This window comes from Peromyscus eremicus, chromosome 3 (genome assembly GCF_949786415.1).
Source record: "Peromyscus eremicus chromosome 3, PerEre_H2_v1, whole genome shotgun sequence".
Classification (NCBI taxonomy): Eukaryota; Metazoa; Chordata; class Mammalia; order Rodentia; family Cricetidae; genus Peromyscus; species Peromyscus eremicus.
In genome coordinates this window covers 43,495,363-43,506,889 of record NC_081418.1, presented here as the reverse complement: position 1 = coordinate 43,506,889, position 11,527 = coordinate 43,495,363, and positions in this window count along the sequence as shown.

Sequence of the window (11,527 nt, the reverse complement as noted above, 5' to 3'; positions counted from 1 at the left end):
ACTGATCTAGACTTTAAAAAAAAAAATACTTTTTAGACACCAAATGAAATGTGGCCATTGCTTCCCAAAGTGTTTGAACTTTTCAGTCCCAATTGACTGTGTTCTTAGTTCTTAGAATGCTTCCCATTTTACAGATGAGCAGTGGGGAAGTCGTCACCAAGACCTGAACTCTGACCTTTGACCCTCAGTCCTATTCTTTCCATCACACCGTTCCCCACTTATTCTGCCCAGCACGCTACGTCTAGAAGACATAATCTCAGGAAATACATGTGTTCTCACCCAGCCTCCAATGTCATTGTCATCACACCTGGAACCTGGCCAAGGGACTGTCATGGGAAATAAACATGTCATATTCACGGTTTCAACTGGGTCAGCCCTGGTTCTCAGAGAACTGTAGTCAACAGGGTGAGTGTGCGTGCCCATATACATGCATGCACATTTTCAGAACTGGCTCGTGTTTATAGGGCTAGGAAGTGTGAACTCTGTAGAGCAGGCTGGAAACTCGGGCAGAAATGGGTGCTACAGTCTTAAGAAGTATTTATTTTCCAGGAAATCCTGGTTGTAGTCATAGGTCTTCAACTGATAAATGACATCCCCGCTTCCCAATATAGGAGCCGAGGTAACCCTTGTTACTTAAAGGCAACTAGTTATAGATGTTATTCAAATATCTATAGAATACCATCCCTGGGTTAGGGTTTATTATCAGAGCCTAGACAATCAACACCTAAAACTGATTGTCAGGCACAGCATGTCAAATGTTGCTCCCGTGGGCTAGAAGGTCATCCCTACTCATCGGAACCCAAAGGTGAAAGAGTCCCCAAAGGAGTGACCTTCTCTAGCAATTCAGGGAGAGGGTGATTAATTGGTACCATTCCCCTACCAGGAATTTGCAAGATGTACTTCAGTGACAGGGGTTCTGGTCCCCAGCACAGCCCCTGTGACCTCACACAGTGTTTGCCTCTGATGTCTCTGACGCCATTTGCAACCAACTCTGTGTAGGATCCCATGCTAGTGGGGAGATGGGTTCCCATTATGGACATAGGATTCAGATTCACCCCAGAACCAGGGTGTGTCTAAGACTGGGAGGCAAACAGAATAAGGACATTTTTTCTTTTTTTCGGAGATCACCAAAGGCCTTTTTTTCTGTCACTTTGCCCAGAAATGCTGATGGTCCAAGCATGGCCATGCCAGGTAGTACAGCTTCTAAAGAGTCCCTAAGGATACAGAGAAGATGAAAAAATTCTCTGCTTCTGAATGGGATTCAAAATCCCCATGTATGCTCCCTACCTTTGGCTTCCCAAGTCCTGGTGAGCTGAGCCCCCACACTTTTCCTCAGCCTCCCTCGGAATTGATGTTCCCTGACGAATTTCCCCACAGTTGATAAATAACACCTGCCACCCCACTGCTTCCACCCAAACTCTGTTTATTAAACAACATTCAAGATTTTTCTTCTCACATGATGGGTCCTAAAAGCACAAATCAAACCATTCACGTGGAGGGGATGTCACCAGCCATCCGTGGCTTGGCGCCAGGTGGTGAGTGACATTTTATTTGCCAAGGCCTGAGTGAGGCCAGGCAAGGCCAGGTGGGGCTAAGGCAGCCCAGCTTTCACAGAAGTGTTTGGATTTGGGAATAGGCTCAGGGTCACCCCAGCACTGCCTCAGCCTCTGTACGACCTTGAGCTGGTACTTTACCTCCATAAATCGCCATGAGATAATCTGAGAATGAGGTTTTCCAACTGTAAAACTCGAGTTGTAAAGAGATCAGAAGCACAGGAAAGCACATAGGAGGAGTGAAGTACATGTGCAGTGGTTTGAAGGGAAAACGTCCCCCACAGGCTCATGCACTTGAATACTAGATCCCCAGTTGGTGACGCTGTTTGGGGATGTTATGGAACCTTTAGAAGATGGAGCCTTGCTACAAGAAATAGGTTGCTGAGGTGGGTTGCCCAATACCCCAACACTGTGTTCTTCCTGTGAGTGGATGAAAATGGGATGAGCTTGCTGCCTGTTCTCTGTTGCCATACCATCCCTATCCTGATGGACTCTTTGCCTCAGGAACAATAAGTCAAAATAAACCTTTTATTCCTTACGCTACTCCTGCTGGAGTATATTATCATAGCAACAGAAATCAACTAATACAGCATGTGAACTAGGAGCTGGCATCCTGTCCTTACTGTCAAAAATCCCAGCAAGCCTTGTAGCCACACTGTCTCAAGACCCTCTGTGCTGAGGTCCATTCTGCTTACAGCTGCTACGTGACACACTATCACCAATGCGCTGGCTTTGAGACAGTTGCTGTATTTAGCTCACAGGTCACAAGTTCCAGAAAGGGTGTCATGTGTGTGCTCCGTGAGGTCCTGGGCCTCCTCTGCTGCAAGAATCACATACAGGCTGAGGGGGTGGTTCAGTGACTGAAGATTGAAGTCACCTGTTCTTCCAGCACCTGGCCTCACTTGGGGCTATTGGTCGGACACCTGCATGAAGCCGCTGATGTGACTGCCTGGGCTTCCTCATAGCGTGGTAACTGCGTCCCAAGAGGAAGTGTCTCAGGGGAGCTCGAGCATGCTGTACCAGTTTGTGGGAAGCCTGGCTGCATACATCCATCACCTCTGTCTCTATTGTGCATCATCTCAGATTCCCCAAATGAGACCCCCCAACTCCCACCCAGGAAGTTGTACGGCAAAGAGAGCAGGAAGAGTGAAAAGTATTGCTACAGACGTATCTGGATCAATGAATGAAGAAGTTGGAGAGTTGGAGTTTTGAACCAGGCATGGGGTTTGGGCAGACACCGTACCTACCCTCTGTTCCTGGCCATTCTGATTAAGTCAGCACAGAGGATCCCCCATACACACCTGCCTGCCTGCCTTCTACAAACCTGAACTGGCCTTGTCCTTACAGCTCTTACCTTCCAAGAACACTCTGTTCTAGAAACAGCACTCTCCTTGAGACCTCCTTGAGGTCTCTCTGCCCAGCTTGACCATCCCTGGGCACACATGCTCTGGTTCCCAGCAAATCCCAAGGCTCTACTACAGGACGGTGGAGTCAGAAGACACATTTTCAGCACACTCTTTGAGTCTTGTCTTGGTTAACATTGAGACAGGAAAGGGCCGTTATAGGGGGAAAGGCCCTGACCTGAAAAGGAATATCACAGGTGTCCAGTGACAAAGGAATGGATAAAGAAAGTATGGTTTCTCTACACAGTGGAATCTTTTTAGCCACAAAGATGAATGATATTATGTCATTTGTGGGGAAATGGATCCAACTGGAGATAATCATATTAAGGGAATTAAACTAGCCTCAGAAAGACAAATATCTTGTGTTTTCTCTCATTTGTGGCTCCTAGATGTTATAGAGACACAAAACCAGTGTGTAGTCATGACATGAAAAGAGACGAGAAGCGGTCTTGCGAAGAGGGCCCTAGTGGGAGCGGGGAAGTGAAGACAGAGGATAACAACACACTGGAGTGGGGGCGAGATGCTTGAAGGATGTTACATGTGTGTGTGCGTGAAAATGGCCTCATGACTCTGTATGATAGTGAACGGGAAAGAGCACCAGTGGATTCAGTTCTGGCTTTTGTACATTTAATGTTGGATAAACACAGGCAAGCCATTTCACTTCTACGAGCCTCAGTTTCCCTGTATGACAGTAACTACTCAGAGGGAAGGCACATGGGTGAGCGGCTGGGTGTCCTCTGTGCCTCCTGGGACAGACAGCCATTCATTTCTGGGCTGCAGGCCAAGAGCTGCCAGGAGCCACCATCCCTGTAGTCCAGGCCTCACCCCACAGCCTCCCTTGGGCTCTCACAGGCATGGGCCTCGTTAGCACCTCAGGTCCCTGAGGACCTCCAGCTCTAGGCCACTCTGCAGGGAGCCATCCAGGCAACAGCTCCCTCTAGACTCTAGAGTCTAAAGCCTTCCCCTTGGAGCACAGCCGTGTCTGAGAGGGATGGGCTCGGAGGCCTGCTCCCCTTTGGAAATACTGTTTATGTTTTTCTAATAGACACTGTTTATCGCCCATTTACAGGAGTTTGTTACCTTTTAGACTCTGGAAACTAGGTCAATCCCCTCCAGACTTCACCGGAGCTAGGAAACCTGACTCACAGCAGCAGTGAGGGGCTCCCAGCAAGGACAGGAAGCTTAGCAAGGATTCACAGAACTGTATCCTGTGCCCAGGGCTGCCTCAGAGGTCATCCTCATTCTCCTGGACATCAGCCAGTGACGCAGAGTTGTGAAGCTCTAGGTGTATGTGCTGGTATGGGAGAGACCTTTAAGTAAAGCCGGTGTATCAGTAAGATCCTGGAAAGCAGAAGAGCTGAGAAAAAAAATGTTAACAGGGTATTAAAATATTCAATACCTTATTTAAAAGGTACCGAGGAATGACTTCATCCTTCATCAATGCTTTAAGTAAAGTCCAGACAAACCCTACTCTATAAATATTGATAGCTGGAAGTCCTTCTTTATGGCTAACTTGAAGTGTTACTGCTCTAAGTAACTGCTCTGAGAGTCATAAAGAGTAATAAGTTCTCAGCAAATACAAGCAAGGCTATAGTTTTGGAATATCACTCCCCCAGGGGCAGGACAAAGCACTCTACCTTTGAGGCATTTCCAGGAAGCTTGATTGCCTTATGGTGGCATGGCTCCAGCGTGTGAAGGGCCTTACTAAGCTCAGTTGGCCCTTTTGTCCAGGAAACCACCCAGACCTTTGATGCTCAAATTGCCCCTCATACATGAGCACATCTCATGGGGGTTTCCCCCAAACAGTAGAGGCAGTGGGGTAACCTAGCCCAGGTGGTACAAAACCTAGGGAGGACCCTGCCTCCTGCCTTACAGCGACCAGGAACCTTTCAGCAGAGCCATACTCTGGGAAATATGGATGGCTGAGCCTCGTGTCTCTTCTGACTCACAGTCTTTGGCTCCGCCTGGTCGTTAGTTTCTTTGCATTGCTCATGATGGTCAAACCTGTTCTGTTCTGTTTGCTTGTTTGTTTGTTTGTTTGTTTGTTTGTTTTGTATGGGAGACAGGTCAATGTCAAGCATCTTCTGCCATCACTCTCCACCTTGCTTTTTGAGGCAGGGTCTCTCACTGAACCTGGAGCTCACTGATTTGGCTGTGGGAGGTAGGGGGTCTGACAGATAAGCACCGGGGGTTCTCGAGGTGGTACCCCTCCACCAGTGCTAGAGTTACAGACATAGGCTGCCATGCCTGGCTCCTATACCAGGTGCTTGGGATCCAAATTCAGTTCCTCAGTTTACACAGCAAACATTCGACCCACTGAGCCATCTCCCCAGCCCCAAATCTAAGGTGTTTTATGATCGCTTTCTTCCACAGACATTTATTAAAACATTCCAAAATGTCTCCATAGAGTGTGTGGGTACTGTGTAAACATCAATAACAATTCTCTCACTCCAGACCCGCCAGAGCCAGCGGCCTACCATCAGTCACCTGTGGGGTCCTTGGAAGGACGACACAGAGGCACACTCAGCTCCTCTGACTCACTGAGAGGCTTCAGGCCAAGTCCCTTCCCTAGAGCAGCTGCAGTAGAATTGATCATCTGCCTCCCACTTGCTGGAGCCCAGGCAAGAAAGCTAATGGGTGATGAGGAGGCTTCATAAGCCAGCAGGCAAGAGGTATGACTGTGGTGGGATACCTCAGCAGAGGCCCTGGAGAGGGAGCCATGTGCCTCCCCTCCACCTGGCTTATCCAGAACCTGAGTCCCCTGGTGCTGCAGATCACATCTCATGATGGGTCCTCATGGAGCCAGACAGGAGCAAGACCTAGAGAAGCCCTGACACTCAGCCCTAGGTGGGGACCAAGACAGCTAGGAAAGGAAGGTTTCTCCAGAGGTAGGCTCTTGGCTCTTGCACATCTGGGTCTGGCTTTGGGGTTGGAGGCAAAGGTCTTCAGTGGTAGGGTGAGGACTCTCTGGTCCCTTTGTCTTTGGGAAAGATTAAGATGAAAGGCTCAGTTTTAACCACAGACCCCAGGTTGACCTAGGTCACAGGAATGGGCCATGAGAACCAGTCTTGGGGCTCAGTGTCTGACCTGCAGCTGACCAGGTCCCACTGCCCAGCCAGAAATGGCCTCCACCCTCCTGCAAATCCCCTCCTCTCTTCTCATCTCTGCAGCTGTTCACATCATAGGGCCTTGGTGGGGTTCTACCTAACATCTGTCAAACCCATCTACTCAGGTGACTGTGCTCACACCAAGTCCCCTCTTCATTCTAGAAGCTTCTATCTGAGAAACAGGAGGGCAGAGGAAAGGACAGGAGCAGGCAATAGAAGAGGGGCAGCTTGTAGCCCCAGAGACCCAGCCCTGGGGTAGTGGAAAGAAGAAAGACAGATGACTATGGCAGACTCATAGAGGTGATATAAGGACAGAAGGGCCTTGACGAATGGAACCCTGATCATCGGACATAGCAGGGCAAGGGTCAGTTGAGTGTGCACAAGAGGATAGGGTTACCAGAAGCCACCCTGAGAGATGGCAGGTCCATGGCCTTTATATGTTTGTCCATGTGTCTGAGCCTGGAGTGAGAGCGACACAGGTGCAAGGTGACATTATCCGGTACCAAGAATATGTCCATGGAAATCATCAGAACCCCTTCCATCCCTCCCTTGTAACGACTCAGCCTGGGTTCCCCCATCTCCCAGGCAGAACCCCAAGATCTCATCCAGCTCCATGTACTCCAGCTTGGTGCTCATGATGAGCTCTCCTGGGGACCTCCTTCCTGGGGGGCTGTCAGAGCAAGCTCAGTACACAATCAATGGAGTCTCTCAGAAGCAGCTGGCAAGTGTTTGCAATGAGTTGGAAAATCTGGTTGAGTGTGCCTGAAGTCTGGTGCTTACATGGAAGCCCGGGCATGGGAAGTGCTTTTCAATTAGGCCTGCCTTTGCTGTCTTCCTCCAGTCTCCTCCCCTCATTCTCCAGAGTTTTTTAAAGTTACAATGTGGCACATCTTTTATTAATAACTTGTAAGACATGCTTCTTCAAGTAAATGGTTCTTTGCCTTGGGGATCAATGTGATAGTGTGTTGGGGGGAAGGGGGGTGCTAGCCTGTGCATGAGTGTATGTGTAGGTCTGTAGGGGAGATGCTGGGCCAGTGTTTACTGACGATGCTCACCTGTGCAAGTGTTACGTTTGCATTTTTATTGCAAGTATGTCTTGCATCACAAGTACACACGCATACAGCTTTTTACACACATACAGCTTTATCCCTCTTGTGCCTTATTTTCAGTTTCTGGATGTCTTGAATGCTATATTCTGTCTGGATGAATGGACAGAAGGCACACTCATGGGGCTCTCAAAATGTCTCTGACTCACCAAGACCCGCTGCAGGAGAGGGAGGTACATGTGTCCAAGGGCTCCCCCATCTTCCTTTCTCTCTTCCCTCTCCAGCCTCTTCCAGAATTGGTCCCCTTCCTCCTGCTTCTCCATAGGTATAGAGGTATACTTGACAAGAATTCAGAGCCACAGCCATCACAACAGAAAGGCCTTGAAACCACTGCCAGGCACCCGTTCCATGGATGGGCACACTGGGGCTCAAAGACACAAAAGATTTTCTCCTATGTGCCCAGAGAGGTCCTTGCAGAGCCAAGACCAGATCTCGATTTTCCCCATTCTATCACACCACCCTGTCCTCAGCTCGGGAACACCCCACCACCCCCACCCCACCACCCCCACCACCCCCACCCCCACCACCTCCACCCCACCCCCACCCCACCCCCACCCCACCACCCCCACCTCCACCCCACCCCACCACCCCACCCCCACCTCCACCCCCACCCCCTCCATCCCCCACCCCACCCCCCTACCCCGCTCAGGTCAGAGCTGAGGGCAGAGAGTATTGCTGATGAGCGCGGCCGTTCAATGAGATGGTCACAGTATCCATGCTGATGTTCAAACTGTCTCAAGGACATGGTGACCAGGTAGCCTTTCTTCCTCAGGAGCAGGAAGGGGAGGAGAGTCCTGCTTCTCTCAGACAACCCAGTCCCCTGTGTCCCCGGGGCCCCTAGGGACACCAGCATGTCAGAGTATTGAGGCCAGTCTGTTCCACGAAAGAACTGAGGGGAAGGCACAGACCCAGAACCCTAGGCTTGGGCCCTGGAGGGGGCTTTAGAGTTGATTAATTTTTAAATAATCTCTTGATATGCAGAAACTCAACACACAAGGACTTGGTGACCTGCCCAAAGAAATATGGAGAGGTAGCCAAGTTAACAAACCCTTCTCCTCCATCCCCTATTCGGAGTTGATGCTGCCATGCTCCTATGAGAACAGTTTGATCAGCACAGGCTGATCCTGAGTGACTCACCCATGTGGTCACTACTCTCTCAAGCCCAGATCACTCTCCTCCATCTCCTTTTCTTCCCTACACCACTCTCTGCTTCCTGAGAGACAGAGCAGATGAGGAAGGCACAGGATTAAGAACGCACAGATGTGCCAGGATCTGCACCTGGCAAGCCCCGGGAGCCCTCTCTCCCAAGCAGTTGCTCTACCCTACCCTGCACCGGTACCAAAGAAGCAAAGACTTTGGGGATGGATGAGCAAGGGGCTGTGGGAGACACAATTCATTCTCCAAGGACAGGAGCGCCCTCTGCTGTTACAATGATGAACTGCGGGTTCCGACCCAACCGCACTGACTCTGACAGCTAGCCCAGTCGCAACAAAAACAGAACTAAAGAAAAGGTCAATAATAATAAGACCCAAAGTGGAATCTGGGAGGAGAGAGGCTGCCTGAATTCTTTCATGTGGACCTCAGAGCAAAGGTCAAGGTCCTGCCCATCCTCCCTTCCCACCTTTGCCCTCTCCAGGTATTTTCCAGTCTCATTTCAAAGTCAAGGCTGTGTAATAAAGAGTCTGAGGAGCCATAGAACATGCAGGGATTTTACTCTATGACCTCTTGAGTTCCAAGAGTTTATAAATATTCACCTTGGCAGCTCTGAGCACAGATCAAAACTGCAGAAGAGAGGACCCAGGACTAGGACCCTCGGAAACTGCTCCAGGTCTGCCACTTTCTGCTTGCCTTTTTCTGCTTGTCTTTGGCTAAGTCTAGGGGGATTTCCCTGTGCCTGGCTCTTCTTGTCTGTAGAATGGGTCTTCTATGTCCTAGGGAATTCCGGTTGGTAACAGATGGTGCAGCTTTGCCCTGGGGGGGGGGGGGATGTCACACGACACCCGACTGTGTGTCGGGGCTCAGTTTTCTTTCCCATTAAATGAGCAGTCCTAACAGGAAGTGATAGACAGAGCCTAGGGCATCTTCCCCCCCCCCCCCTCCATTTCTCTGCCTGGATGCCCAGAGGACAAGGGCAGCCTTGACAATTTACAGAGCTCCTACCTTAGGTAAATCATGACATGCAAATTCTGCTGGCTCCTAGGGAATACGGCACAGGAGGGCACAGAGTAGAGATCCCAGGACAGCATGGGCACCTTGAGATTGGAGCTTGGGAGGGCCAAGAAAAGGCCAGCTTCCTCTGAGTCTAGTATTTCCCTGAGGCCAGCCCTGAAATGACTTTCCTTGTCTGAGAGGTCAAGAGCGTTGGGGAGAAGCGTTGTAAGATGGAGGCGTGTCTGGGATGGCTGCTGGGTCTCTTGATCGCATTGACCACATCTATAAAGCAGAGCCATTAAGCAGACCTCGCCCATGATCAGTGTGGAGGGCATGCATGCGTTGTTATCATTATGATCATGGCATCTATCAGCCCTCACTCTCCTATTTTCTGCATGACGCTCCCTTATTTGAATTTGTTTCCTCAACAGAAATGAGAACTCTCTTTGTCCCTCTTTCGGTCCCAGAGCTGTGGTGGGGGCGGGGATATCCCAGGTGCATCTGCGAGGAAGCTTCCAGAGGGACCCAGAATGCTATTATTGAAGGCTAAATGTTCCGTGGCTAAAAGCTGCTGTAGCAATCTTGGCATCCACTCTGTTTGAATGGGTACATTACTGTAATGTCCCATTGCGCCGTCAGCACGCGGAGGGCTGAGCTATTTGTAACCACGAGATGCCTGAGCAGCATAAAGATCAAATGGCAGAGCCTCTGCCTCACCTGAGACTAGCAGGCTCAGAGCTTTGAACTTGGCAGGCCACCTGCCTCAGGAACAGCTGCCCAAGGCTTTCCTTTGGGGACAAGGGTGGGGGTTGGGGAGATGGGAGGGGTGTTAGTGAGACTTCAGAGAGGAAAGTAAGGACAGAGGGGGGCACAGAAAGACGTGGACACTGGGAGGGAATACTTTGGGTGTAACTCCGTCTCTAATCTCCTCGCACCACCCTGTTTTCTGAGGCCACCATCTGGCCCCCCACTTCTGCCCCTCAGATTGATGGCTTACCTTGAAGCTGTTCAGGTGAGCAGTTCCAGATTTCTGCCCCTGTTGTCACATGCAGACGGACAGTAGATGCAAAGGCAGTCATTCCCCAAGGTCCAACGTGGGGTAGAGGCGGGGCTGGGGGACATTAATGTCCTGGACAGGGTGTAGGGGGTAGAAGGAGATGGATACATGATAGACAGGATCAGTATGTCAAAACCTTGTTACCGCGTTACCTTAAAGGCTAGCTCTGCCTTTTAAGGCATTAACACCTTCCCCTGCCGAGTCCCTTTATAGGCTGATTGTCCTTCCTCTCTTGGGTCCCTGTCCACATTGTTTGATGTCCCTTGACACACATTTCCACATTGGGAAGGAAGGGGAAGGGTGTCCTTTGGCTTAGCTCTAGTGACCCATGGGAAGACAGAGTATTTGTCCTCCTGTTTGTGTTATTTTTTTCCTTCCTGACTCTGGGAAGATCTCTAGGTCTTGATTTTGTCCCCTGTAAAAACGAGAGCAGAAGTTGGTACCTTTTAGGGCCCTACTCATTTCTAACCAGTGTTCCTCTTTCTTTTTTCCTTTTATTGAAAATAGATTTTTCTCCCCTCACATAATAGATCCTGATTACAGTTTCCCTTACTCCTCCCGCTTCCTCAACTCCCCTCCCACCTGGATCCACTCCCTTTCTGTCTGTCTCTAGAAAACAAACAGGCTTCTAAGGGATCATAATAAGATAAAACAAAAAACTGGCACATTGATGCTGGACAACACAAACGGAAAAGAGCACAAGATAAGGCATAGGAATCAGAGACCCACTCATTTGCACACTCAGGAATCCCATACAAACACTAAACTGGAAGCCATTATACATCTGCAGAGGACCTGGTGCAGACCCCTGCAGCCCCTGTGCAAGCTGCCTCAGTCTCTGTGAGTTCCTATGAGCTTTGGTCCTGTTGATTTAAATGGCCTTATATTGTTGGTGTCCTCCATCCCCTCTGGTTCTTACACTTTCCACCTCCTCTTCCTCAGGGTTCTCTGGGCCCTGGGGGGAGTGATTTGATGGAGACATCCCACTTAGGCTGAGTGTCTGTGGTCTTCCTAATGACACTGTCACCTGACACCCTGTGAGGCCGTGCTGAGCCATCTCACCAGCCCCCTCATTCTTATATAATTATGGCCAATTACATACAATGTGCTAATAATTAACCACTCATGTCCAAAAGGGCAGCACTAAATA